Source organism: Notechis scutatus, chromosome 2, assembly GCF_049901735.1.
Source record: "Notechis scutatus isolate UNSWTSFEM ecotype Mainland chromosome 2, rNotScu1.2, whole genome shotgun sequence".
In the NCBI taxonomy this organism is placed as follows: Eukaryota; Metazoa; Chordata; class Lepidosauria; order Squamata; family Elapidae; genus Notechis; species Notechis scutatus.
In genome coordinates this window covers 83,999,943-84,020,740 of record NC_142010.1, presented here as the reverse complement: position 1 = coordinate 84,020,740, position 20,798 = coordinate 83,999,943, and the positions used below count along the sequence as shown (strand labels likewise).

Genomic DNA, 20,798 nt, shown 5'->3' with positions numbered 1-20,798 from the left:
ATAGAAATAGTGGAATGGGATGAGACTTTTTAGGTCTGCTTTTGTACATTGTCCACCAAAGTAGCTCATCTTGGTAAATTAAAAATTTTTTTTAGCAAGATTTGACCTGGTTGGCATTGGGTGATGGGCCACTAGGAAATGCTAGGACTCTAGGCTCTGTTGTTGGATATGTTCATGAAGTCAGCAGAATTAATCGTGACTTGAAATAAACTTTTCATCAAGGTTGTTAGGAGAAAGAGCGATTTAAGAAAGTACAGAGTGAGAGGACAGATAACCTCATGATGTAGCAAGCCGCACAACTGAAATGAAGGCTGCTAGTCAGTTTTGATTAGTAGGTTATTTTTCTCTCTCTTGTTATGTCAACAATGGCCATAAATAGGAGATTGGCTATTTTGGTTTACACTGTTGTGTTACAATCCAGAGAATAGGGGAGTTCCTGGTTGCTTGGGGGTAAATGGCCTTGCCTTTTTATCATGCAAAGACTGCATAAAGGAAGGCAAAGTGGTAAATCCAGTAATAACCAAAGTGATAATGGTTAAAGTGGGGTTTGGTGTTTTTTTTTTTTCTGCCCCACATAAAGATCAGACTTTGAGATGCCAGCATTGATTTAAAAGGAGATGCTGCTGCAGGAAACTGAGACTGTAGAGTTTCAGAAACAGTTTGTTTGACATCATCACTTATTAGGACAGTGCGTTTCAACATGCTTTATGTACGTTCAAGGATTGAATAAAAAGTAATGCCCATATCTCCCAAACTATAGTTAAAATAGTGATATTTTAATAAGTGAAACAGAAAAATAATCCATGAAATGAGCTCTTTTGTTACCTGTTGCATGTTTATTTCTCTAAATAATCACTAATAATCACACAACAGATACTAACTCAATGTAAACCGTTTCAAACTTGATTGCAGAAACTACAACTTCAGCAACAGAGTGGTAGATGCCTGGAATGCACTACCTGACTCTGTTGTTACATCCTCTAACCCCCACTTCTTTAACCTCAAATTAACCACTATTGACCTCACCCCATTCCTAAGAGATCTGTAAGGGGCGTGCATAAGTGCACCATCGTGCCTCCCATCCCTGTCCTATTGTCCCCATTTATTCGTACCTATTTCCTGTATTCTTACTCATGTTTATACTTATATCTATTATCTTGTAAGCGATTGACCAATCAAATAAATAAAATAAATAATCATCATCACTCAGGATCCATCAAGTGTGAGGTAGAAATTTTTCTTTCTTGTGTTTTTGCACTCTGCTTAATCATGGCATCCAACTTTTGAGGTGTTCTGAGTTAATATAGTGAGGTAGGTTCAAGGTAATCCATGTGAGTAACAGTATTAATATCCCCCAAAACTGTAATCATGAGTTACAATTGTCCAAAAACATCTATAACTGAGTTTTCATGCTAAGGCCTGGGTTTTGAATTATATTTTTCTTCAGGTAACATGTTGTGGCAATATTCCATGGATTAATGCTTTTGTTTCTTAGTCATAATGATAAGCTCATATTTTGTCAGCTGCTGTGAAGCTGTGAAAAAATTCCTCAAATTGCTCACAGATTTCAACTCTTTTAAGCTTTTGTTTCTGTCATTATCACGGAGGAATCTGTCTTACACATACCTTCCTGTAGTGAAGAACATCAATAATGTGATGTGCCAGGCTTGAGAGCAATTTCTCTTTGAATGATTTGCTGATTATCCTTAATAACTTCATTAATCTTTCTCACATAATCCTCATTAATTGCTGTCATAAGTTGTCTATTTTACTCTTGAACACATAAGCTAGCTCTTCTCAGTTTACGTTTTTTTCATTGTTTGGTCCAGTGATGCATAGTTTTTATTTATTTATTTTTTTTTTATTTATTTGATTTGCCAATTGTTTACAAGATAATAAGTATAAGTGTATACATAGTTGTGAATACATGAACTTTCAATTGTGCAATATGATACGAATGTGGGTTCCAGACTGATGAACTGTATTCGGATGGTTAGAATGTTTTGTATTCTGGTTAGTAGTGGATATTACCAGAGAAAAGCTACGTAGGATTAGGTTAACAACTAATGCCTTTTGGCTATGTAGTTGCAGTGGGCTCTGCACTTAGATCATTAGAGGTGAGTATTCCAACCTTATCATCATGAATAATCTGCTCTTAGGGTAGAGATTGTAGTAGGGATGTCAATACAATCATCATCATGAATAATCTGCTCTTAGTAGGGAATTTCAAATACAGGAATTCCTTCATCATTCAATAATTTTGACCATTTTTGTCTGATTACAGAAGTCACCACTGACTAGTTAGATACCATAGATTATTTTAGTTTTTGCTGAATATAATAGTTGCATAGCTTTTTTTTGCATAGCAACTTCCCACACCAACTGAAGTGAAAGAACAGATGTTAAAGAATGGATCAGAGCTTCTGACAGTAGTTACAAGTGTAAGTTACAACATGAAATGTATTACTTTTCATTCCACCTTCATATTTATAACATTCCCAATCTGCTTTTCTTTGATAAATAAATCCTTAGGACAACATGAATTAATTTTTATTGGATTAGGTTGAACTCTGTGTACAAATTAGCACCCACTTATCATTGCACAGCTGTGTCATTGCAAAGTATATGCACAATGCTTCATGTCATAGATACAGAGAGTCTTATGTAAGCATGTACAAGTAGACAGATATGTTGGCTGGCGTTCAGAAGGATATGTTCACAAGTGGAGAACTATATGCAGCTGTACCTTTCATCATTTGTTTCTGCAATCATGTTTCTTAATACCGAACAACCAGGCCACATAACAGCAACAACAACAACGGGCAGCAGCAACTCTTGAACAAAGTTTTGTGTGTCGTTGAGAAAGTGCTGCATTTAAAATAGCAAGCAGTAGTCTGGTTATATGTGTTTTGTCTTCAACGTGTACCTTTGGATTCAAGCCAGAACTACATTTAAAAGATTAAAAGGCAACGGAAATGTATGCACCACGGGCATGCATTGCATCTAAGAGCTGAATAGACTCCTGCAGGTGCGGCAGGTATGGTCTTAGATTTCCTTTCTCTTGGCTCTGTTCCAATGAGATAGATGCCTGATTTTATTATTCCAGTTGTTTTTCCACAGGCAGGAGGGGAACACCATTTCCTTGGACATCTTGTTACCCAGCCTCTTAACACTTATAACAAGTTCATCATTTCATTTGGAGCTTCAGTTAGAAGACTTCATCTTCCACTTTATTTTAGCTGAACTATGGAGAGAACAATGCAGCCATGCAAAGAAAGTGATCACTTTATAAAAAATAAACACTTGATGTTGGACAAAGTGAATAAAGTAATAAACAAATGTACCCCCTTGATGTGCTATAGGTTCCCTTGGCTGTTCTATGCTTTTGGTTTCATTGGCAGTCTCTCCCCACCTCCCAAGTCTTATCATTAGCATATTTGTTATAAAATCATGTCCAGCAACAATCATTACATTAGAGTCCATGTAAGGAACTGAAGTAATTATGTTGGGAGGTTTAAAAAAACACACAAAGAAAACAACCCCAAATTGGTCAGAGTATTTAAACAGTTCTTGCCTCTGACCTTCATTCACACAGAGTTTTGAACAATTCTTTGTGGCTTTTGGCAAATAACTGCCAGCAGTTTGTGTAGAGTTTCCTGTTTGCCCTCAAATGGTCAGGAAAACTCTACTTAGGTTTTTAAGCTAATGGGAGAGCTGAATGTCCTGTTCCCTTAGAATATATTGTGAGCACCTTCACATTTTGCTGTGAGCTGCTTCCAGCAGCAGGAAAAACTGATTTATTCTGCTGCTCAGGAAAGACAGGAAGAAGAAAAGGCTTCTGTCTGTGAAGTCATGGCCATATCGAGCTTCTGATGTGCAGCCAACTGTCTTGGCATAAGACGAAATTGCTTGGAACAAGCTAAAACTGTTTCTCCCAATGATTTTCCAAGTGGGGATCAGATTGTAGCTTAAATGGTATCATTCCTACATGAATGGGAAGCTTGACCACCCTCAGGAGATCATGATGGATGGTATGAGAAAAGGTTTAGAAATTAAGGTGAGGTGACAAATGTAAACCCAGAAAGAGCGGAGTAAACATACACAGATTATTAGGGAATGTCAGCAAAGAACAAGGAGGAAGGTGAAATAAAATGATGAGTTTTGAGTGGCATGGAGTGGTCCCCAAAACAGGAGCACATCAGTCTAGAATTGAAAAAGGTTTCACATCCTATCTGTAACTAGTGTATGATGTTTACTCATTAGGTTTCTTTAGAAAGGCATTCCCATGTCTTTGGCAGCCTCTTAACATGTTTACAACAACAGGCAAATTTACCTAATAGTTACATTTGGCATAGGAATATAAAGAGAGGTCATCCATTACTTTTCAGTGGATTATGAAGCATCCTTTATTTAAGCTGGACTCCAAAATGGCAAGATAGTAGCTAAACAGGTACAGTAGAAATCTAATGGATAATTATAATTGTAAAAGAGAAAAATGATTATCTACTTCAAGATTGTCAGAATATTGCAGAAGTCTTGCCAAGATTTCCTTCTGCCTCTTGTTCTTGGTTTATTATGAAGTTGTTAAGGTTACATAATGAGAGTGTTAAACTAAAAACTTTTGCTGTATCCTTTCTATTTTCATCTTGTCAAAAATAGTTTTAGGTCATTCAAAACTCCTAACTTAGAATCTAGATCCCTTCTGGGAGGGCAACTAACAAGTAGAATGTGATTAAGTACTATATTATTATAGCCAAAGTCATGAGCTCCTCTTGATCAAGGATTTCTGTGTAATAGGAAAAAGCAAGCGCATGTGTGAGATGTTGTGTCATCTTTAATTCTTTTTCCACAAGGGTGTTTTTAAGGACAAGTGTTTTAGGTAACATCCCGTTTTGACCATGGAAGAAGTATTGCTTGCCTATAATTCAGTGCTAAAGTTATGTTATATCCATTAGAGTTAATATAAACATAAATGTGACCAAATTAGAATGCTTAAATTAAATTAAGCTGCCTGGGTGTTTATTCCCCAAATTAAGAAACAGTTTTATAACATGATCATTTCTCGTGTTCTAAAAGGATATTTTAACTTTTTGAGATCTTCACCAAAAGAAAGTTTAAAAAGTCAAAATGATGAATGTCCCATTAAAAAAGTGGGACTGTGTAGCTTCAAATGCCATCTTGACTTTTTTTTTAAACTCTACTGAGACATTTCTGGTTCTCTGATTAAACTTTTTTTTCCTGCATTATATGTAACTTTTGGTATCCAGGACATGAAAGCAAAGAATTCAAGCATGTCTCTTCGGAATTTATCTCTCTCTTTTTTTCTGGTGAGACAGTATGTAAATGCTGATCCTTGAATGAAGTGTTATTTGGAGAGAAATGAAAGATATAGTATATAAGTTCATCCTGTGTATATGAGGAATGAGCCCTGCTGGATTAATGAGTTTCGAGGCTGAACAGGACAGCAGCCAAGGTGATCAAATGTTGATGGGACAATCTAATCAAATTAATTGATAAAGCAGCTCCAGAATGAAATTAAAAGAAACCTTGTGGGAGAGGGAGAGAAAGAATTAAACAAGAACTAAAGTGACTTTTGCAATCCACTGACATAGGTCTGCCCTTTTGAGGATATTTTTTTTTCTTTTTTCTTTTGCATTGCTAATACAACAAACTGGCAGAACAGGCATGGCCGTGCCTTTGAGGTTAGACCATGCATCCTTGTTTGCTCACGTCTCACTTGTGTCTTATGACTGAATGAATCAACAGCTAATGAAACAGTCACATGAGGGACAGAGTCAAACAGGACTCACTGACTGATGATTGTGAATCTTGAAACACTGGCTTATGTCTTGCAATCAAATGCTGACATTCACAGATTCTTGCATATGTTTAATTCAAATGTAAATTCCAGCTTCTTTTGAAATGCAAACACCGTGATCAGTTGCATCAAGGCAGGGGTGGGGGAAAAGAAGAACTGAAGTTAAGCCACTAGTGGTAGAACAAAATATTCCCAGAATTGAACACCCACATGCTACATTTTTGTTACTGTGGGCATCCTCTCACCCCCTAGGGTTTACACTTTTTGTCTTTTTTTTAATTGATTTTCTTGATTTCTAAGAACTCTCGGGGAATTACCTCCCCCCAAGCCTGATAAAGTACACCAATTCTGATTAAAATCAACTCAAAAGTGCTATAACCCAAGGGAATTGATTCCTCATCAGTGTTCTCTTTTTGAGACAGAAGCTGCAGTTCTTCATGCAATCCCTTTTGTTTAAAGGAATACTGAAACATTTGTGTTGTTAAATAAACACACATATAGAGCAGTTGCATACAACAGGTTGTTCCTGTTCCAGATGCCTGATCCATTGTGTAATGATGCTTATATTCTGCGGGGATCATGAATCTTGAATGAAAGTATACTGGCAAGATCTCTCTTGCAAGGAATTGCTGTTAGCGGAGGGATTTCATGTACTGCTTGAGCTGAGTCTAGCCATTTAAAAATGTACAATGTGAGACCAGTAACTAAGTGTAGAGGCAAGTGGCTCTGATCATATAATTAAATCAAGAGTTGTTACACTTCAACAGCTTGGCACTGGGTTGATAAAGATTAAATGAGAGTATTTGCACCAAGATAAATTCCTTGTGTGTCCAATCACACTTGGCCAAGAAAGAATTCTATTCTATTTTATTCTGTTCTGTTCTATTCTGTTCTACTCAATGTAGCCATCTGGGGAGAAGCTTAAGGTAACTGCTTCTTCACCTGGTTGCAGGTAGAATGGGCATCGATGACTTCTGAAAATGCTGCTCAAAATCTATGGGCAGAGAAATTGGGTGGATGGCTTATTCACATTTCTCTGGGAGAAGAAAAAAATTAGCAGTCTTCTTAAGGACAGGACACTAGCACTGCTATAGAACAAAGGAGGTTGGAAAAGTCCCTTCATGGTGTCTTCCCTGAGAAAATGGGAAGCCATAAAGACTGTAGACTGCTGAGTAGATAATTGTCATTGTTAAATAACAACACTACTTTTTAGAGTTGTCTTCTCCTGTGAAAGGATTTCTAGAAGAATTTCTCTTGCATTTATGATAGAGATTTATTGTTCTTATTCTATGATTGTCAGATGTCTAGAAACATCTCATTTTTTCTTGCTTTGGAATATTTATCATACATCATTAGAACAGCCAAGTACCCCAAAATACATGTTATTTGAACATGTCCAAAAGACCAAATAAAGGATACAGGTCATGCTCTGAATTCTTAATGCCCTCGAGCAGAATTTTTTTCATCACTGGTCTATGATCCTAAAAAAGGGCTTCTCCAGTTGATGTAACCAGTAAGGCCATGCAGTGCTTCCTGTTTGATTCTAGAAAGGTGCTTTAAACTGCCAAAGGTGTTTTGAACTCACCATTAACCTTTTAAAGAACCATGCTCCTGGACAAAAAGGCATCTAAGAGTTGCAGACAGATGCTACCTTTGTGCTCCAAAGCCACTATTTGGAATGGAGTTTCAAGGGTTGCAATGATTGTATAAATGGATTCACTTATATAGAAGCTGCTTCTATGAATTTTAAGTAGCAGTAGTTCCTACTTAAAATGTATTTGTAGGTTGGACTTATGCATCATACTAAGGCCATGAGATGGCTTGTTTTTTGTTTTGTTTTTTGAAAATTTTATTTGGGTTTTCACAAAAACAAAATACAAATAAAACATCTTTTTTTGAAAATAGCATGGTCCCAGGTTATCACTTCTTCATACAGACACAAAACTCAATTTCGTGCTCATTTTTATATTCTATTCCATATCTTATTACCATTTTATATTTTCTACATAGTTTTTCCCCTCTTCTAATTTTCTCAACTTTATTTTAATTATCTCAATTCAAATAATTATATTTATACTTTTGTCCTGTTACAATTTCACATTATCTTTTCTTATTAAGCAAATTTTTCCCTGTAGTTACCAATTAAGAGTATGACACCTTTAATTTTTTCCATTCAAGCTCTTATTTAAGCTTCAATGTATAGCTTTAAGATTATAGCATTCAATATAATACATAACTTCCAATCGAATTCTGCTTGGTACATTCTTAAAATAGAGACTATATTCTTAAAAAGAAAGAAATTATATATATATGTAAATAAAACACATTCCATTCCAATTCAATTCTATCATTAATATGCATTAAAATCTTAAAATCTTTAACATTTTTTTTTCAATTGAATATCATACTTCCTTGGGAACACTTATAAACTTTCCAAAGTTAATTCTTTTTTTCCCCATATTTCTCACTTATATTTTTATAAATCATTATTAATAGTTAAAAATGTTCCCTTTTAATTCTCTCAACCATTTTAATTCATTTATTTATTAACAAACATCCCACTACATTACAGTAAATATTTTATCCATCATCATATTTTCTAAAATTATTTCTATTTGTAATATAACAATGCTATCCTTTCCCTTCTCTCTCTCCTTCGCAGCTTCAAAATCTTCTTTGGGAACAATGTTGTTAAGTTTAAATTCCAGGGTACCTTATTTGTTGCTTTTGCTGTTTGACCCGGTCAACCAAAACTTTCTCTTCTTATCTTCCTCCTGCACATTCTTTTCCGGTTGAGTTCTTCTTTGTGGTGGCCATTTCTGACCACCGCTACAACCGCCTTCGGGAAAAGGAGTAATGGCCAGCTGGGGCGGAGAGATGCAGCTCTCCTCAACCCTGCAGGCAGTCTCCCCCCTCTTCACCACCTCTATGGGGTGGCTTAGCCCCAAAACCAGCCGGCTCGGGGCACTCCAGCGGCGAGCCCGGATCGAAGCCTCGGAGAGACGAGGTTTCGGTCTGTCGCCGAAGGAGCTCAAACCGGAAGTCAGCTTGTTTGTTTTTGATGAGTGTGAATAAAGTCAATAAATATAGGGTGGCCTTTCCTGGGGTAATGGACCTTTGAATCCATGGTTTTGTTGTTGGCTCACTGATTTTGGTCTAGTATGATATCCTAGCAGATGCATATGTCTTATTGCTATCTAGCTTGGTCTTGGTTTGATTTTATGCTTTGCCCAAGTCTCTGATCAGTTTTGGCACGAGACAAGAACAACTTTAAAAAGAAATGAAGAACAGAGAAAATTGGTGTGGATGGCATATGATTACTTCTCTCATCCACGAGACAGATTCTGGATGGGTCTACAAGGCATGTTTACCCATGAATACCCAATTTAATTTTCTGCATCTCTTTTCTGTCCTCTTCTGGTTGTCCCTATTTGTTTGTTTATTTATTATGCCCTATACACACAACGTGACTCTAGTTAACAAACAATTGAATATTTGCAATCCAGTTCTAGTTAATGATTTATTCAGTTAACCCAATTTTTTTTGTGCGTAACACTTTGAATCATAAGCATGAATGTGTTTGTTGTGAGTGTTTTGTTGTAGTAACATATTTATTGGCTTGTTCAGCAAATCGTGGTTTGACAAACCATGATATAGTGCATGAATAGAGTGATATAACTACTTTATTTTTCACCATACTCTTGACATAATCCTGCCACAAACTTAATTTATAACTGGTCATAAAGTTCTAGTTAAAAAAAATCAGATTCTGCCAGTTTTTCATCAGATGTGATCAAGTTACCAATTGTACATTCAGGCCTTAGATGTCTTGGACTTTCAACCACACATTTACACAAGCCTCATTCTGTGTGAAAGAGATTGGAGTACCATATATGATTCTGACTTTGACTCTCTTTGGATATCATAGGTTGAAGAGAGGGAGATCTGGAGCTGTCAGACTAATCAGAATCCTGGTTTATTGCGGCCAGATGATTAATATAGATTTACTTCGGCTTTGAGCCATTTTTGCACATTATGCTAAACTTAGCTAATGAGCACATGTTCGAAGCCTCAGCAAATCTATATCAATGTATTGATCCTGAAATTCCTTTCCAGGAAAATTCTATATAAACCTAATCTTCCACTACCAGATCTGAGTTGCAAACTTTCAAATGAAGACTAGATATAGAAAACACCAACTCTTTGCTGCCATTTTGTGGCAATAAGGATTTTGAGCCCGAGATTTGATAATGTGACTTAATCAGAAATAAATGCCCTTGAATTCAAGTGGGCCTATTCTATGAGTTGTAACGGGATAGAACTGCTTTTTTTAAAAAAATATTTTTCAGTTTGCCCTTGATTAAACTAGAAGAACTAAGTTGTTGATTACCCTGGTTATTTTTTTAGATGAACTTTATAAAAAAAGCTACTGTTAAGCCTTATTTCCAGTTATTATTAGAATATTATTACTATTGTTAGCATATTCATTACCACAATAAATTAATTAGCAATCAGTCCATGACTTCTGACTGGATGGTACTAGGTGAAATATAAGAACTACTCTCATCTTTGGTTTCCTGTGATATCTTCTTACCAACACTGTCTCTTTCAAACTCTGACTGACAAATATTTGTCTGGAGATTGATTTGCTTCTCAATTATCACCCAGGCATAAGGACAGTCCTTTAATCAATGATATGGCTAGGAACTACAGCCAAGGGAGGCTCTGAGAGATTTCCATTAGCTCTATCGCTTTCCCAGGCAAGGCAGTTTGGTACCATAGATCATACTGGACCACTGAATATGTCCAGTCAAATATTCCCATTCTAGAAACAGGTTGCTTTCTTCAATCATGGCAACTTTTGCCATATGCTCCAGGAATGGTAACTGTTATTATGCTCCTCTTGCTAAAACAAGGGAAAGGAAAGGAAGATTTTCCATTGTGAAAACATAACCACAGAGTGGCGTTCTCTGAGAACTGTGTCACTTAAACTGTTTCTTCTGTCTCTCTGGCCCAGGGATCACGCTAAGACGACTAGATATTCAGTCTAGATTTCAGATACGTTTCAGATGCATGCACTGCTCTTCCTTTAAATATTATGCTCTAGACAGCTGCATGACCTTACATGTATATTTTCTATTCAAGAAGACCATCAATGTTTAGGATTACTGGTTTATGATAATCCTGTAATTTTTTTATTTGACTTAATTTAACAGGTTGCTTGATTCCCAATTAATTCCTGAGTGAGCTATATAATTAAAAGAAAGACACAATTAAAGGGAAGGTGGCGTACTTGGATAAAAACACATGTTACATGATCAAATCCACAAATGTTTCAACAACCAATGTAACCCCAAGCCTTGAAGCACAGCCATATTTTCAAAGTCTTTTGGAGCTCTTGTAGGTTGAGAGCTGTGCAAATCTCTGGAGATAGATGCTGTGATAGCATTATTAAAGGATTATAAGCGTATAATAAGGAAGCATGTTGTAGTGTTGCTACTTGCTATCCAGCGTGGTGTTTTGTGTTTTTTGTTTAATCTTCTGGAGCTATCGGGTACTTCCACACAGAAGAAGTAGAAGGCCTGGATTTTCTACAATTTCAATGGGTGATGCAGGGCAATTAACAGGAAACAGGATGAAGCAGGAAACATAGTCACTGGAAAGTGACCTTTGCCTTGTAGTATCTCATATCATCTGCTGGGGCAGCCAGTGTCCTCCAGAACATTTGCATGATCAACAGGAATCTAGATACCTTGTGGAATCCAGTTCAATTTCTTCACTTGCTACAGGGATTCTATAGAGTAATCACATGCAAATAAGCTTGATGTAATACTTCTGCAGGCTCAAAAGGGTTATGCATGTTTATGTTCTCATTTCCCATGCACACTGAAGTAAAATTTGACAAACCATCTTTTAGGGGAGTTCTTGACAAATATATGTAGGGAAAGAGGCACATTCTTAACCCAATATCAGTTTAGCAGATGCATTTGCATTAGATTAACATCAAATCCAGAAACAGAGGTTCTTTGAAGTAGATATCTTTAGAGGTCAAGAATGAAGTGAAGGTGGCTTGGGTCCAAATGAGGCCTTAAATGAATTTCTTTTCCCTTATTTAGCATTTTAGACACCATTTCAGGACACGTAGAGAATCTGTCTTTACAGATATTTAGTAAAGAGGAATGAGAATAAACAAAGAAGCATTGGTTTGGACTCACCAGCAGATGTCTCTTTACCGTAATTGATCCGAGGGAGCAGGGATACCTCAATTTGGGTATCAGAAGTTGGGGATGGGAGGAGAGAATATAATTTCATCCATTATTATGATCTACTTTATTCATTTTAAATTAGCAGGTTCTTAGGAATGTTTGTAACTCACTAAAATACTGCTTTGGTTTGTTGTTATATTATCCTTAGAATTCTACTTACTGGCTATATTTTTATTATTTTGAATTCCTTCCTTCCTTCCTTTCTTTTTTATAAGTTTGCAATTTACATTGAACAAATGTTTTTGACAGACTGATTTTTATGTGTGTATATTTTACGTTTGCCCAAACTTTGACAATCAGATGCACTGTGTCAGGAAGAGGCAGTTATTTCTAACAATCACCACTTCCCTTAGAATTGAAAGTTTTAGATGAACTAAAGTTTGCCATGATTCTATCCCATGGATTTTTTTATGATTATTTCTGAACTCCAAGTTGGGGAGAGTCAGGTCCATTTTTGTCTAGTTATCATAACTCTCCTGCTCCTTCCCCTCCCTTGGTGGGTCACTGTTTTAAAAGGATTCACAAAACTGTTTTTGAAATAAGACAAAAGAGTGTTTTGGTGAATATTTCACATGAAGAGTTGAGCTTCTTATGTAAATAATAAAGATCTAGAAAGTTGGACTTCTGGGTCCCAAAGGTGCTCTTTCAAGAGGCAGGTGGACTTGCTTTGGTTTTCTTTGAAGACATTTTGTTTCTCATCCAGTACTGAAGAAGCTTCTTGGAAGAGAAGCGAAATGTCTTCAAAGAAAAAAAAAGAAAGTCCAGTTGCCTCTTGAAAAAGCACTTTTGGGACAACCCTGACCTGGATGACAGAGTCTCCATAGAGATTTGGACTTCTGTGAATAACCAAATCACCCAGGGTTGGCCCGTTTTATTCTTCCCAGCCCAACAAAGATGCAAAGAAATGATTTTAAGTAGCTTGTGCATCCCCCTATGGGAAAGGGAGTTGGCTGGAGTTTGGAATGCTGCCACTGCTCCATTCCAGGCCCTCCTTCCTCATCATGTGAGCTCCTACAGGTAGCTAAGCCTATGCAACTTCCCCCATGCTTCCTGGGCATGAGTAGAAAACAGAAGCACCCAGAAATAAAGTGTTATTTTATTTCTCAGAAGAAGGTACAGGTCATTGAAGGTTTGTCAGGAAAAAAAATGCAGATGCCGTGCTTTCTCTGGCTTGTTTCAAATATTTTGCTAAAATCCTGGAGAACTAACCAGCCTTCTGGGCAAGTAGTAGTAGTAATAGTTCTATGAGTAGGTACAACTGGTTCCCCCCCCCCCTGCTTGCTCATTCATGACCATTTCTTCACAAATAAGTGTTTTAATCATGGTGGAAATAATACTTATGTACATGAGGATTCTCTGCAGTGATGGTTTTCTGAATCTGTCTGTGAGCAGGGTGTGCCAATGTTTCTTCCAAATATCTTGAGTTTAATGGGTTAAGAATGAATGACCGAAACTGAAAAATAGATATAGTACAGATTTATCTATGAAACCTTGTTACAAAGTTCAATTGATGGATTTAGGCCAGTGTCTCTTTATCACTCTGTCCTATATTAAATAATTGTTTTGTGGACAGAAATGGAATTTGTTGGGATGATTTTGCATGCTGTCCTTGAACCTTGGATTAATAAGAGATATGAATGGAATAAATAAAATGTATGATAGTTCTTTTTTCTTTAATGTTTGCTGTATATTCTTGGGCCTGACTCCTAAAGGGTAATTTTGTTGTCAGTTGAGAAAAGGTTTATCATTTTAGGAATGTAGACACCTTCACCCTTAGATTGTACATTGCCAACTGCAGTTTTCTAAAATACAAGATAGAATATTTTATGATTTACAAAGCCAACTTTACCATTTGATTTTTTTAAAATGAAATGTTTTCATTAATTGAGTAGTAAAGTGATTAAGTAATTTTACTGTTGTGTTGCGATATCACCCAATGATCCAATGATACCATACCTGCCAGGTAACGTGTAAAGCTATGATTGGTCAACATAGTCAGCCAGGTAACAAAACAACTAACAACATGTGTAAAGCTATGATTGGTCAACATAGGTATTACCTTATATGGTCAGTATGCCTTATATGGTCAATTACCTTATATGGTCAACTATGCAAATACATAGCCTTATATGGTCAAATGTACCCAAAAGGAATGTTTCCTCATACACCCTAAACCCCACCCTAAACTTGCACAATAAAAGAGAGAGCAAAGTTTGCTCGGGCTTCCTCTCCCCCAAGGACATGCCTTTGTGTCTTTGTCATCATTGCATCTGCGAGAGAAGCCCGTCCGGGCAGTCGGTCCGGGCGTGGGCTGCCAGCTGACTCCCATCCCTGCAGTGGGACCAGCAACGCATCACTGTTGACATAACTTGAGAAAGGGTAAACCAAAGATTTAACTACTTCAATAAGAGCTGCAAAATAATTGAGGTCAGAGGATTTTATCCACTGGAAGTATAGCATGACATGTCAAGATATTATGTTGAGTTACACAAAATATTCTCTCCACCCCTTTCTCCTTAATTTGAAAGACACAGAAAATAATCTGAAATGGCCAAAAGAACTTTCATGTTGGAATTTTCCTATTCAAAGACTTTCCATTAAATGTACGCGCTAGACCAAGTCTCCCTACCAGTGCCTTCCAGGTTTAAGGGACTACAACCCCCAGAATCACCTTAGTTGTTGGCCTGGGAATTCTGGGAACTGTAGTTCCAGCACATCTAGAGGGGATTGCACACTTTATTTGTGATAGATGTGGGAAAGGATTTTCAGCTCCTTGAGTAGCTTGGGTGCACAATAAAATAACTGTTTGGTAAGGAGAGAAAATGGCCTTTTGTCTTGCAGTACCAGTTGGTATTATGTAGACTTGTTTGGTTTCTATTTATAAGGGATTTCAATTGGGAACGGGATACAAAACAAACACTGCTATTCCAGTGCAGTTTTAATGATTTGTGAGGTTATTTCTCATCTATTTTGTAGCTGAATTTGTTCACTGACTATTAAAACAAAAAGCTTTTAACCCAACTAAACCTTTAGCACCCTTCAAAATTATTCAGTGCTCTCAGACTAGGCAAATAACTCTCATTAGATTCGCTCTCAAGCATTTGAACATAGCTTTATTAAAGTCTTGTAGTTTGGGATTCTTATCTGAAACTTGCTTCCCTCTTATTGATGGAAACATTACATATTGAATTCTTGCAGAAAATAGAACATATGTTTTCTGCAAGAATCAGCCAGAGCAGTTTATAACTTTTCCTGTCTTCAGACCACCAGCATACAGTACAAAGAAGTGATAACAGTTGGGTGTTCGTGCTGGATTAACATGCCTTCTCTTGCAAAGATGCAAAGTTGTCTTTAGAAAGATGAAAGAACCCAAGAAACTCCTGGGACTATTAGGTTCCAGATAGTATATCTCTCTTTTCCAAAGACTATCAACAGTGATTCAACATGCGTAAATACTATTTAGACAGAGATAAAACACACACTACTAGTATTTATAGCAGTTTTCTCCAATGTGTTGCTCATTGCAATGTAATTGCCATAATTTCCAGGAAGTGTAGGTGCATTTCATGCTGGCTGGGAATTCTGAGAACTACTCCAACAAGCCTAAGAGGCACTGGGTTGGAGAAAGCTGGTCTATAGAATAGGATAAACCTACTATATCTTCAGATTCAAGTATGACAGGTTAGGGGCAGGGTGCCCAGCATGTTTCTGGAATGCTTCCAACCTTTAATGATAGCTCTGCTCTGGGTCCCGTGAGCAAGAGGGAGGGGAACATTCCAATCTGCCATCCAGATGCCTTTCCCAAATGGGTTTTCTTCTTCCCTCAACAGCTTTCAAAGGGATCTAGATCCTTTCGAACTGGATTTTTTGGGGGTATCGTCTTCTTCTCCCATGCCTGATTTCTATCATGTTCTGGTGGATCAGTATTCTGTCATGTTCTGATGGACAGACTGACAGAATTACTAGGGCCTTTACAGAAATTGTTTCAAATCTTCTGCTGGGTTGAAAGAATAGAAAAGTGTCTCAGAGTTTCAGTATCATTTGTATCTTCAGCTGTTTGTTAGGCTGGTCTCTGATTTCTAGAGCTTTAGTGAAAATCCCTTTGCATACTTTCCAGATCATTTCCTAGACTGCAGTTGTGCCTTCTTTATAAAAAATAGGTTTATGTTGTGGATCCATGTAAAAGTTAAATGACACATTCATTTAAACAAATATGATTGTAATATGTTAGACCAGTGATGGCGAACCTTTTCGTTGTGGTATGCTGAAAGCACACGCATGCCAGTACCCACAATGCCCCCCTCCACACGCAACCCCCACCTGCACTGCGCATGCGCATACCTCCCAGCTGATTTTTGGCCTGTTTGAGGCCCCCTTAGGCTCAAGGGAAGCCTCTGCAGCCTTTGGAGCTGAAAAGCAGGCCCGTTTTGGCACTTCTGTTTTTGGCACTTCCGGTATTTCTGGAAATACCAGAAGTGCCGAAACGGGCCTGTTTTTTGACCTCCAAAGGCTGCAGAGGCTTTCCTCGAGCCTCCGGGAGGGCAAAAAAGGCCTCAAACAGGCCGAAAATCAGCTGGGAGGTGCATGCATGCACAGTGCAGGTAAGTTTGGCTGGGGCTTGCATGCCCGAACAAATGGCTCTGCGTGCCACCTGTGGCATACGTGCCATAGGTTCTCCATCATGGTGTTAGGCTTACCAACCTTTTCCCATGACATAGCTCCAGGGATAAAATTCTCATTTGACCACACTAAGAGAACAAGATATACATATACTTGCATGTAACAGAACTGTTCTGACCTAGGCTTCCCAAGATCATGAAGCAGACTCCTTGTCCCGATAAAACCCCTTTTATTTAGGTTAAGGTGAATTCCTCTCCAGCAAACAGTCTTTCATGAGATTGTACAACTACAGACCTTTATCAGGCTTGCAGAGTTGCCAGGCTGATATCTTCCAAATGCCACGCTGTAGCAAAAATTACTTGGTAAGAAGTCAGGAACAAATCTTCACCCTAATGAACTGAATTAATTGTCTCCTGCAAATACCACTCCCCTTTTGCTCCTCTTTATTCCCTATGAGAGGGGCCATTCACCATCCACCTGTGCCCTTACTCTCAAGTTGACCCTTGTTCCTTAACTGTTCCCTTCTCCTGGCAGCTCTGCGCATGCGCACACTGGGAACAGGCTCCAGCTGTTCTTCTGCCCCACTGATCTCTGACTCTGAAGGCAGCTGATAACTGTCAGACGACCCTGGCCCCATCTCTGCCTCTGATGCAGAGCACTTGTCAGAGCCTTCCCCCAGATTCCAGGACTGGCCCATGTTGCTCCCCAACCTCCTTACTGTCCGAGTCTGTGTCTTCTCTTTTAAGAGTTCTAGGTCAAGGTTTTTATGTGCATTCATTTGAACAATATCTGAATCTCATTTAAAACTTGGATGCATTTGTACACATTAGAAGGAAACAGCCAGTCTAGTTTATTTGGTTAAAGGATTTAAAATACCTTAATAATCAAAAAAGTTGAACATTTTAAGGGAGTTAGGTGGGTTTTATTTATGGAGATTGGGTAATTCCAGCTTTATTTGCTGAATTAAAATCTATATAGTTTAGGGCAGCATTTGCCAACCGGTGAGCCGCAGCCCACTGGTGGGCCGTGAGAAAATTTTGGTGGCCCGCAGAGAAATCTCACCCCCAGAGCACCCTCCCCAAAGCAATTAATCCAGGCTGTGCAGAAACACAAGGCTGCTCAGCCCACATGGCCTGCGGGAACCCTCCCCGCCCACTCACTCCTTACTCAGCAAACTTGTCTGCTAAGTTGCTATTTTTCCTTTTTCCGACCATCAGCTGTTCTGCTGTGCAGGGAGATTTAGATTAGCTAGCAAGCAGGAAATGGTTGGATTTTTTGTTTTCCAGCTAGTCTTTAGATCTTCGTCTCTGCTTTTAAGTACAGCCGAACTTCCCTTAGGACTGAAGGTTTGCTTGCAAGCAAATTCAGTGCAGACTCACGGCAAGCAAATTTGAGAGACTTTTTTTAAATAAAAAATTCAATATTTACATGCATGGTGTGTTGTGAGTTAAATTTGTGAGTTTGCTTGCAAGCAAATTTTATGTGACAGACTGAGCTAGCCAGTGGCAGATATATAGATTTCTGAATGAATCTGTGATTCTGTGAGCAACTCAATCTGACTGACTGCTTTGCCTGATTTTGGGTAAAAGTTGCTCTTTTTTTATAAAAAATTCAATATTTATATAAATATTTATAATATTTACATACAAGCCATGCCAAGCCAGTCACATGACCATCAAGCCACACCCACAAATTAGCCCATGCCCACAAAACCAGTTAGTGGTCCCTGGGATCTAAAATTATGAGTTTGGTGGTCCAAAATGTTGGCGACCCCTGGTTTAGGGGTACTTGAATAAACAAAGAAGCTGACTTTCCTTTCAAACATAATTCAATGAATTCATCAGAATCAATATCAATTTGATGAAGTGAACTATTTCTCTGTGCATGCTTAGAGAAAATTATTACGTTTCTTTCTCAACCTCTGCCTTTTTTTTCTCTTTCATACACATCCACAAAGAAATCCAGTGAGTAGAATAAAAGAAAAGCAATTTTAAACATTTCTAAAGCTTTAAAATCAGAAAATCAAAATTTTAGATTCTGATCATCAAAATTGGTCTGCATCTGTTGTGTGTCTACAGTCAAATCTTAATAACAAAACTGGACAGCAGCATGCCCACATCCTACTGAAAAGGGATATTTCAGAACTGGGATATGAATACAGTAGTTAATGCTTGAGGAAAAAACTACTCTGTGTGTGTGAGAGAGAGAGAGAGAGAGGGAGAGGGAGAGAGAGGGAGGGAGAGGGAGAGGGAGGATGTTCCCTGGAATTCATGGTATGATTTAAGAAATTCTTTAAGTGGAATCTGTCGATGTCAGAATTCTGTTTATGACCTAATCCAGCTATACTGACTTTCTATTGGGAAAAACACTGATTGTGTACAGTATATGTTGTACAAAATTAAATATGTTGTAGAAAATTAAGGAAGGTTTCTCATAAAAAATTCAGGAATTTTCCAAAGGAAAACATGACAAAAATGTTACTTGATGTTGAATAATTGCACTTACACAAGAAACAAGATTAATGATGCTCTGAAGTTGATGTTGGTGTTATTTATTTTAATGCTTGTTGAAATTATTCTGAACTCATAATTTCTAATATCAATAGAGTATGTAATCTTTTAATGATTGTTTTGAAATGTTGGCTTCAAATGTATAGACTTATTTTAAAACCCTTGCATTTTAATTTTCATTAATCTTTTTCACTAAGAACTGTCCTTTGGATTTAAAACACAAATCAAATTATATGAAAACCATTTGGGCAATATTGAAGGGCTGCAGGACTGCACATTCTTACTCAGGAGTAAGCCCCATTCAACTCAGATGGACGTGCTTTTTGAGAAGAGTTTCACATTGCATTTGTTTAGTTGGTAGGGCTTCTACCCTGCCTTGCTTTCAGGAATTCAGGGGTGTGTACATAGCATTCATTCTTGTAAATTTCCCTCAGAACAACCTTGTGAGGTAGGGTTGAGCTGGAATGAGAGACGGTGACTGAGCCATAGTCACAGGCAGAATGAGCTTTTGTGGTCAAGGGTGGATGGGAACCTGGTTTAGTCCAATGCCTTTATCACTGTCCCACACTGAAGTAGGCCCACTCTTGCATAGGATTTTGAGTGCCTTTGATGATTTGCTTTCCCCGTAGCCTGAAATGTGTGTGCTGCCCCAAAGAGTGGTTATAAAACCTTGTTTACAGCTAGGAAATCATTGGTGTGCAGAAGTCTTTGAAACTGGGGCCTTTTTGCTGGAAATGTTAGGGAGCCTTTACAGAGGCAACAGTGTCTGCTTTGTTCTTACAGAAGATCCAAGCTTGGAGAAGAAGCTTTCGTGGCATATGTGTGTATGGAGGGAAGGGGGGGAGGGGAGAGAGAGAGAGAGAGAGAGAGAGAGAGAGAACAATGTCTTCTTTAAGTTAATACTTACTGGAGTTCTTCCCTGATGAGCAAGCGGGGTGAGAAGAAAGCGTCATGGGAAGCTTAATGCCCTGGCTTGTGTGCTAAATAATAAATCAGGCATTCAGATGAGGGCCCTGCATGGTTAAACAGTAATCGCTTTATTTTCCTGCTGGAATATACATGCACGTATGCAAGCAAGGGATTGGCTAGCGGCCTCATTGCAGATCCAGGTAGCATCTACTGACAGCTGTGAGTCATGTGATGGCTGTTAGGGTGGCTTTTCCACTCCCAGGCTGAGCTTGTCAGTGAGGGGGTTGGTCCCCGGCATCTTGCAGCTTCCAAGAATGTAGGAAATGAGTACAGAGGAAGGGAGGCCCCCCTCCCCCGCTTTGTTGCCTTTCTCCCACCACTCACTCTGCCTTTCCAACCCACCCCAGACTGGAGAGGCGTGGGATTGTCACCCCCCACTCCGCCGGCAGGGAGCCTGATCACGAGGCTCCGCTTGTCTTGGTTTCCCTAAAGGAGGAGAAGAGATTAAATGGACCTTTGCGGTCAGCCTTGGCTGCTGAGGGGCACTTAGCTGGCTGACTAGGTTGGGCTTCGCAGTCACACCTCCAGGAGGAGACAAAGGAGGCGGGGTACAATACAATCATGTTTGCTGTTGTAGCCCGCGTTCTGAGGCGATCCACAGGATGGAAAGGCAAG

The 20,798-nt window shown here is 38.4% G+C and overlaps 1 protein-coding gene across 3 annotated transcripts in view; it reads left to right on the top strand.

Annotated features, from left to right (window-relative positions):
- The window catches only part of FNIP1 (folliculin interacting protein 1), a 95,855-nt gene that overhangs the window by 12,573 nt on the left and 62,484 nt on the right, over positions 1-20,798 (top strand). The gene's annotated exons all lie outside the window — the stretch shown is intronic.